Here is a 10,154-nt window from a genome sequence, read left to right on the forward strand (position 1 = left end):
CATGTCCCCCAATTCCCAAGCAAAGATGTCCACGTATTCCTTTAGAAGTTTGATTAGCGCGGCTTCTCTTTTTTCACCCATCAAGGTGCCTATTCTGATAATCTTCGGGTTTCCCTCGGTGCCTATGTTGACTTCTTTAGCTGCTTCGACAGGTGTGAACGTGGGTTTTGGTTCCCCCAAGAGAGGAACATTCTTTGATTGCTATTTGGTGGGCTCTCCGTCTTCTTTTGTCGCGGAGGTGCTGGCTTCTGCGCTACCAGTGGTGCTTACGTTCAGAAGGCTTTTTCCGGAGATTTCTTCCAGATATGTATCTATGGTTATTTCCTTATTTTTGGCTCTTCGGGATTGGTGCTTTTCTTCCCGCTTATTATTGATCTGATTCTGTAAGGTCTGACATTCCCGCACAGTTACTTGGTCTCCTTTAATTTCCATGACTCCCTGGGGTGTTGGGAATCTGAGATATTGATGGTAGGTTACGTTACTCCCTTGAGCTGGTGAACCCATCTTCTTCCGATGATGGCGTTGTAAGGTGAAGGTGCATCTACGACGCTGAATCGAGTGTCCACCTTCATGGGCCCTGCGTCTACTTGTAAGACAATGTCCCCTAGGGGCTTTGTAGCTGTGCCGTTGAATCCATAGATGGTGTAGTAAGATGACAGCAGTTGCTCGTCATTGAGTTCCATACGTTTGAACGTGTCATAGAACAGGAAGTTGACTGAGCTTCCTCCATCTATGAGAATTTTCCTGACATTGCACCCTGCTATTGGGAGTGTGAGGACTAGAGGATCATTATGGTCTTCCATGTCTTCTTCCACATCGTCTGCATTGAAAGTCATGGGCGCGTCCATCCATTGTTCGTGCTCATTTACCTCTTCCCCATCGATCTTATAAAGCTCACAATAATCTTCGAATTTTTTTCTCAATCTCTTCCCAATCTGGGCGGTTAGGGATGGTCCTTGAATCTCTGAACATGAAATCGTGTTGAGGGTGCGGTTGCCTTCTGGTAATTGAGCCTGCTTGCCTCTTTTGGTTCTATCTTCGTTATCAATCTTCCATATATATTGCTTCAGGTCTCCTGCGTCGATTAGTTTTTGAATCATTATCCTGAGATTTTTGCACTTTTCTGTTTTATGACCGTTGAAACAGTGGTATTCACAATATTCCTTGGATTTTTCTGATCTAGGAGGCTGCTTTCCCTTGGACCATGGCCAATCGAAGTTCTCCCCCCCCCCTTGATCTCTCTCAGGATGCGCGAATAACTGGTATTCAGCTTGGTATAGATTTGATCTTCAAATTTTCGATCACCTCTTCGTATATCATCCATTCGTTCTTTCCTTTCTTCGTTGGGACGTTCTTATGTGATTCCTCTTTTAGACCCGCTGGCTTGATCCACGGAATTTGTGCGTGTGGGACGTTGAGTATGAGCTCTGGGATTTTCACGCTGAATTTCTTCTAACCTTGCATGCTTTTCTATGATTATCCGGAGATCTCCTTCGGTGGTAGGGATGGTTCCGTGGATCTCGACAAATAAAGGACTCATCCTGTCCATTCCCCATTTGTAGCAGTTGATACTAACCACGGGATCTACGTTGCCCATAGCTTGGAAAATCTTGTGTCATCTATTAGTATATTCTCTGATGGTCTCTTTGTATTTCATCTCCAGCGAGAATAGTTTGTCCATGCCGGTATTGACAACCTTGTTGTACATGTATGTTGCTAGAAATTTTTCCGTGAGGTGGTCGTAGGAGTCGATGGAGTTTGATGGCAAGTTATCAAACATGACAACGCGGACCCTTTTAAACTTAATGGGAAGTATCTGCACAGTATGGAGTCTTCGTTATCCCAACGGGCCATCATTCGATTATAGTATCGAAGATGAGCCGCAGGATCAGTTGATCCGTCATAGCCATCGAAAGCAGGAACCGAACACTTCTGCGGTATGGAAGCCCTGACCAAGTGTGGCGTCAGCGGGGTAGTGTTTGCTTCCTTCATCATTTGCTCTAGTCTTCCGCCTCCCTGCCTAGTCTTTAGCTCCTTGATTTTTGCCAGCATCTCAGCACGCAGATTTTCCATCGCGATATGGTGCTCTTCATGAATGGTATATTTTGCTCTTAGGAGGGTGGTACCGTCGTAGTAGTCCGAGTTCTCGGGATTGTAATCAGGGTATGATCTTTGGCTGCTCCTTGCTCCTCTTCGGTTCAATGGAAGCGAGTTGTTTGCGATCACCATTCTTTTATCTTGATTAGGTGCTACAGCCTTGGAGTTAGCATCGTCGCGTTGGTTTTCTACCTCTGCGCTATGGATGATTCTTTCCTTGAGTGTTTGGTTCTCTTGTGCTAATATCGCCACAGCATCTGCGTATGCCTTCTGGTTCTTCCTTAATTCTGTCAGCTCGGCCATCATCTAAGCGGAATGATTTGACCCTTGATTTGGTGTTCCTGCCCACAATTGCTCATCAGTGGCTATGGTTTGTTCCTCATCCACGATCTGTATTACTGGTTCTGGTGGATCTAACCATGCACATTGGGACCCCGACGGTTGTTGTGAGGGTTGACCTGCTATTAGAAGCGGTTGCTTGGCCGTAAAATGTATGTTTTGTTCGTTGGTTAAGGACATCCCAAAGAGGGGTTGTATTCCTGACTCTGCTACGACTTCCTGATGTTCCTGTAGTCGAGCATTGGTTACTCTGGGAGCTCCAACTTTGGATCCGCCAGCTATTGAAGCTCCAGCTTTGGCTGCCGCGGCTTTTAATGCGTTTGTTGCGATGATGTTGGCATTGATGGGGGTCGTGCTTTCTGCATTATCCTGTACCCTATCCGCTGCCTTTAGCTTTTCACCTCTCTGCTTACTCCTGGTTACAACTAGGGTTGTCCTTGGCGTCTCTTTTGACGAAGCTTTTGCCTTCCCGACATCTTTGCTTTTCTCCATCTTTTAATGTTTTCCTAAAAGAGAGAGAAAAAATCACGAAGACAATGGGACCCACGTGATATCTATTAGCGTTTTGAGTTTTCAAAGGTGTAAAATCTTGAAGATACGAAAGGTTCCCATCTATGTAGATGACCGCAGATCTGTTCGAAGTTTTGATTTTCAAAGACGTGAAAACTTAGAAAATGCATGAAAAATCAGATCTACTTAGATAAACGCGGATATGTTCATAATTTTGGTTTTCAAAGATGTGAAAACTTAGAAAATGCATGAAAAATCAGATTTACTTAATTAAATGCGGATCTGTTCATAATTTTGGTTTTCAAAGATGTGAAAACATAGAAAATGCATGAAAAATCAGATCTACTTAGATAAACGCGGATCTGTTCATAATTTTGGTTTTCAAAGATGTGAAAACTTAGAAAATGCATGAAAAATCAGATCTACTTAGATAAACGCGGATCTGTTAAAAAATTTGGTTTTCGAAATCATGAACGGAAAAAACCGTAGTGTTCCATACATCGTTATTTTCAGAAAACGAAGCCTGAAACAAGTCAAGGGAGAATATAAATCTTTTACCGGGATGAAAATCCCTGTTTCTAGCGCCAGATTGTGAACACAGAGATCAATGTCATCTGAGTATTCACAAATAATGCGCGCAGACTCATGACAATACAGTAAATAAGCTGCGCCTGAGGGGAATGGATTGGTTATGTCGAATCCTTGACTCAGATTTCTAATACTCTTCCTCGTCTCATCAACTACAATCATTGTTCTTAGCTCATACAATAAGATACATAGTGGATGAAGTATAAAATGTACGAACATGATATACCATAAGTATCGAATTGAACATATAAAGTATAAATGCATGAACATGGACGAAACGATTAACTTATATGATTCTCTAACTGCGGGTTTGGGTCTTTCATTATATGTATGAAGGTTATAAAAATAGTCGAATGACTTTGAGATCCACATAAGCCTGCGTAGCATGAGGAACTTCACTTACACTTTCTCTATCTCTCTGTCTCTCTCCTATTCTCCTCTCAATATTTTTCGCCCCCCTCTTCACTTGGGGGAGAGGGGTATTTATAGGGAGGTTACGTGGGGTCCACTTCTGAAGCCCGTTATAACCTTATCCTCTTGTGTTTTTTGCCACTCACGCAGAAGTCTTCGTGTTCTCGGCTGCATCTGCGTGTTCTGTCTGGATACGCAGTATTATGTGCTCTTCCAATACAGGCTGACTGACACGTATGTTGTTTGAGGGTATTTAATGCGAGTAGTTGAGATGTCTGTCCGCGGTAGACAACTGTCCTCTGCCCCTGTCTTGTCTGCGTCAGTCTGACTATCCCCAGCCGTAGATCTTGGATCTTTCTGGGGATAGGATAAAGTGACTCTTGGGTTATCCTCCGGTGCTTCGCAGTGTTCTAGTGTTTCTGTCTCCTCGATCCTCTACCGTTGGATCTGGTGGGTGGCGACGCTATCTTGACAAGGCGCGTCTCTTGGATGTCCACGTGTGATATCATATCTTGATGCTCTCAGCCGCATGTCCTCCACGTGTGTCTTTGCGGACACGTGGCGGAAGATGAAATGTGTACCTACAGGTTGATAGATAAATCCACATATACTTGATATAATTTCTCAATTTAATTTGAGTAATACTTTCTGGTTGGTTAAAAAGAATACGATACTATAACCCCTTACTATATGGGTTGAATATAGAGAAGCCCCACAAAATGGATCCTTCTCTATCAACTCCATTCTTTCACATGTTGATATTTCTAGGCCCAAAACTTTAGAATTCAGGGCTTGTTAATAAAGAATTTTTCTAATAATACCAAACCTGCTCTTTTGTATTTATACTAATAAAATTAGCTATAGATTTGATTTTTCACTCTCTCTCTCTCATTTGCTTTTACTCTCTCTCGGCTAGAAAATAAGAAGAGGAGAAACAACTTCTAATCGAGATTTTCAGTAAAAAAAATTTTCTTCAAAACTTAGATCTAAGATTTACAAACAAAGATCGTGATTATTTACACCTAAATTCAACATCAACATCACTTGTTCCTGGGAGATTCAGTGAAAATCAATGGAAAAGAAATGATAATCATCAACAACAAATGAATCAGAAGATTCACATACAAAATCAAATCGAACATGTAAGTTTCGTTAACATTTCAGTTCTATAGCTAGATTTAATTCTTCGATTTTCAAATTTTTATTTCTGCATGCAAGATCGTTTTATCATTTTGAGAACTTTTAAAAGCTTGATTTCAGCATAAATATCTTATTGAACTTATAGTTGGAGTCAGATCTGTTATCATCTCACCTTAATCTTACCGTTGAGAAGAAAATTTTGAAAAAAAAAATTCAAAAAAATTTCTAGGGTTCTTGAACAAAATTCGATAGATCTTTTAATTTTTTATCTCGATCGAAAATCGGTTTTCAGATTTGAAACCAGTGATTCATTATCTCTTTTACCCATCTATTTGATACGAATTTTATATACTTTGATTTTCGAACTGATTTTAGCTCATCTCTAATGTTACATATTCTTAAAAGATTATTTTTAGTTCAATCTATATTTGATTTGGTTGTTCAAATTTAAACATCATGATGTAGTACGATTTCAAGATTTAATATATTTGATCGAAATTTTATGTCAATTTTGTATTAGCTAATATCTTCTATAGGGCGTCAATTACTGGCAACAATGCTGTCAAATCCAAAAAAACTAAAGCTGAAGAATAAAGAGATGGAAGGAAAAGTTGAATCGGAAGTGATTGTACAGGTAAAATGGATTAGGTTACTAAATTGTGGCTTGTGTAAAGTTCTTATGATTCTAGCATGAAGTGTTTGCTTAATGTCATAACAATTTTTTTTCTGTTGCAATTTTAGGGCTAATGCAACGGTTTTCTCGTGAAGTTTTTCAGTTTTGATTGATTTTTTTTTATTGTATTTCTATGTTTTGAAATCGGTGCTTCAAATATGTTGCAGAGTATGGAAGATGTATGTTGTTCATACAAGATACAACTGTGCAGCTGAAAAGTCGTGAAAATGGGGGTTCTGGTGAAGAAAAAGTCGATGAACATAGTGAATCAATCACGTTTGCTGACATTGCAGGAGTCGATGAGGCTAAAGAGTAGTTGGAAGATATTATGGTATGCCTAAGAACTTTCTTTATGGGTTGCGTAGACTGTAAAAGAAGTTGCACTAGTAGTTGTTAATTATATACGATGCAAATAGTATATTACACTTTCAGTAGATTAAGATTCATTTGATCTTATGTTTTGAATAGACATTATTGTTTAAAAATCGCAAGTAGCTCTATGTGATGTCCCTGTTTCTAGCACTGATGAAGATAACATATATGCTCTGAGTACACAAGGGGTATTGATGTGTAACTGGAGATTACACAAACCATATGGATGTGTAACTTTATATTACACAAACCATATGGATGTGTAACTGTAGATTACACAAGCCATATGCATGTGTAACTTCCATTTACAAAGTAGATTGTATCAACTTTATAGTTTGAGTTTACTGTTATTTTGTTCAGAATTAGATTAATATTTCAACGTGATTGAATTTCTCATTTCAATTACCTCTTTTTAGTTACTTTTAAATATAGGTTATTATGTATCTATTTTATGTTCATTTTTGGCTTACTCTATTGGATTTTGTACAGGTCAAAGGAATGTTGGTGGAGGTTTTAGAGTTCGTACTTCAGCAAACTTGAGTGTTGAGGTTTCAACAACAATCTTGCTCAAACAGATAAGATTTTTTGTGATTTTAATTTACTTAAATTTAAAACAAACTTATATATCTCCTAAGCTAGATACCTGAAAGCACACCAAGAATGCGCAGCTGAGAACAACCCATAATATGCACATATATAATTTATCATAATAATGTAATCTTATAATGCCTATTTTTGAATGAAACTTTCTGAATTTCAATTGCTAAGACATGATGAAATTATAATTTAAATTTTAGTCTTGAGATTGATTTCGGGGAGCTGTTGTTGTCATATGATATCATTCAATGAGTAGACCTTGCAGTTAAAGTTTTGAGATGTGGTTTTATATAGGAGTTAATGTTTTGAGATGTGTGAATTTTCAATTTTACATGATCTGTTTTTCGAGTATCCCTGGTTTATTTAGCATTAGTGAAACAAGTTATTTTTATTAGACTGGATCATGCCATATGTTGTTGCTGGTGGTGGTGATGATCCTCAGTTATGTTTGTGGATATACTAATTTGATGTGTAACTTCTAGTTACACAATCGAATTGGCTGTGTAACTTTCGAATACACATGCCATATCCATGTGTAACTGTTGGTTACACATCTATTTTCGTAATTTTATCTAATTTCTTTAGCAATCTGAATGAGTATCTGCGGCATCTTATTGCCATTACTGATCTAAATCGTAGGAAAATAAGTGTGCCATAGCTTTGAACATCTCTTATTGGTGAATAGTTTTATAGTCATTGTATTGATTGCGTTAATATAAATAACCCGAAAAAATTATGGCTATAGCTTACCAAAATGAGAAAAAGTATATAGGATTCTTCAGTTGGTTAAGCTATGTGTAGATTTATTGCTAATGATGAGGGAAGACTATCTTGTGTATTTTAATGAATTAAATGTTACTGTGTGAATATATTAGCCTTTTAATTCTACTTTCTAGTCAAGTTGTGGGTACAAATGTTCATGATTTTTTTTACATTTGTTTTTTGATTATGAAACCGTTAGTCGTTCTACTTTTGTTAATAGGCGAAATGCCTTACGTGGCCGCTGGAACTGTAAGATAAAAGAAATTCCCGTTAGTCTTAGTTTCTTTAGATTACTTGATAACAATAAATAGTTTCTTTATGATCTCTTATTTAAGTGGTTCTAGAATGCTATCAAAATACTACATCTCAGTATTCATCTTGTTATTTGTGTTCTTATTTTATTTCAGTTTGTTATTATGCAGATGCTGGTTTTTGTCATGGTATAGACCATTGTATCCTATCAAAGCGTTCAATAGGTATGCTGAAGGGAACAAATCGGACCAAGTATTCGTCACATCAGTTCATCTAATTGCAAGATTGAAGGTTAGTATGAGAATGAATACAAAATACCTTGATACGAAATATGTAAGTGTTGATTACACATGCATATGGCATGTGTAACTCAAAATTACATATGCATTTTGTATGTGCACCAGCTGATTATACATGTTGTTTTTGGGATTGTTTAGAGTATGGATGTGTAACTTCTAACTACACATGATAATTAGATATGCAACTTCTAGGTACACAAGCTAAATTTATGTGTAGCTACTAGTTACAGATTCCACATGCATGTGTAATTTTTGATTACACATCCCTCTTCTTAGTTTCTTTTTTCTGATTACTTTAAGTTGGTTTAAATGGTATACTCCTGATTTTTTTTTCTTTCATCCCAACCTGATCTCATGGATGTTTATTTTGTTGCAGAGATTCAAGCATTTCAGAATCGAGGAAGACAACAAAAGAAGAGAACATTTATATTGTAGGATGTCTTGGCTTATTTCTAGGATTTCGTAGTGTGTTCAATAAAAACTGATTACTGTAACTGATAAAAGGGAAATTTATTGTAAATGAATTTTAAAGAAATACATGTATTTTCTTGGATTTTTTTTTGATGTGTTACTACTAAGTTCATATGCCATTCGGATGTGTAACTTCTAGTTACACATTCCATATGGATGTGTTGGAAGGTGGTGGTGGTGGGAGAGGTGGGCGGCCGCGGCGGTTGGTGGTTGGAGGTGGTGGTGGTGGTCGGAGGTGGTTTGACGGTGGTGGTCGGAGGTGGATGGCGGTGGTGGTTGGTGGCGGTGGTGGTCGGTGGTGATGGACGACGGTGGTGGCCGCCGCCGGCGGTAGTTGGTGGTGGTTGTCGGTGGTAAAGATGGGTGTGACATCATGTTTACTATATTTTAATAATTTTGGGCCTAGATTTAAATTTTATTTAATTATGGGCTTGATAATATGCATAAAAATATCAAGGTCTTTTAATAATTTAGGGCTTAGATTTAAACTTATTTTAATTGAGGGCCTCATATTACGGGTTATCCATGAGTGGGACCTGAAAATAATTTTCCCTTTTTTTTTCATCAAATATTTTGAACCCACAAGGACCATTTATGAGCCATAGACAACTATCACTAACCAACTCCCACACCCCCACAAATTCATATACTCCCTCCGTCCCTAATATATAGGCAGAGAAGTGAGTTTCTCTTAGAATAAGAAAAAACTTTGATTTCATACATATCCATCCTTTTTTCTGTTTTGCCCTTTGTACAATTTCCAACATTAGAAACATTAACTTAATTATGGTGATAACTACCTATAATAAATAAGGGTAATGTATGGAAAACCCCATTTTGAAATTGAAAATCCGCCTATCTAGTGGGACTACAAATTTTCAAAACACCGTCTGTATAATAGGGACGGAGGGAGTACTTTATATCATTGTCATTCGGAAAGAGACGGTGGCGCACTTGGTGATTGTTCTTGCCTATATTGGGCGTATCATCACATCGACAATTAATCTTGTATTTAGTGATTATTGGTAAAACAAGAACTCTCTCAAAATCAACCACTACTTTTTTCTGATTTATTTCATTAGCCAAGTGGCTAATAAACCGGTTAGGTTAAAACCATTCTGACGCTTAACTAGTTCCTAGATTAGGTTAAAACCATGAACTGGGTTAAGATATTTATTGAGAGTGGCTGTCTACAAATCATCGCGAGGAGCATGTCCAAGACATTTGGCCAATTTTTCACTTGTTTTACGGTTCGACAAAAATAGAGAAAAAAAAAAGGTTCGACATTTGGCCAGCATCGTTCAGATTTCCGCACTAAGAATATTTTCGCCTTAAACACACAATCCAAATGAGTAAGCACTGTTTTGTTGTTCAATATAGAAAGATTATCTTAGAAACCGTCTTCAAAACACACCTCTAAAATGTGAATAGGAAACCAATCATAATTCATAAACGATCAGAAGCAATAATGATACATCTACCGGGATTATATCCCGTGGATATCACCGAGAGAGACAGACAGCTGGGACCCGCATGCCACACACTAATTCCGATGATAGAGGGCATTGCCCAACTGTTGCACGATTTTTTTCCGGGATTTACCACGCGATTTTTGGGCGTGAACGTAGCATCGTCCATTAGAA

This window comes from Papaver somniferum, chromosome 5, assembly GCF_003573695.1.
Source record: "Papaver somniferum cultivar HN1 chromosome 5, ASM357369v1, whole genome shotgun sequence".
Classification (NCBI taxonomy): domain Eukaryota; kingdom Viridiplantae; phylum Streptophyta; class Magnoliopsida; order Ranunculales; family Papaveraceae; genus Papaver; species Papaver somniferum.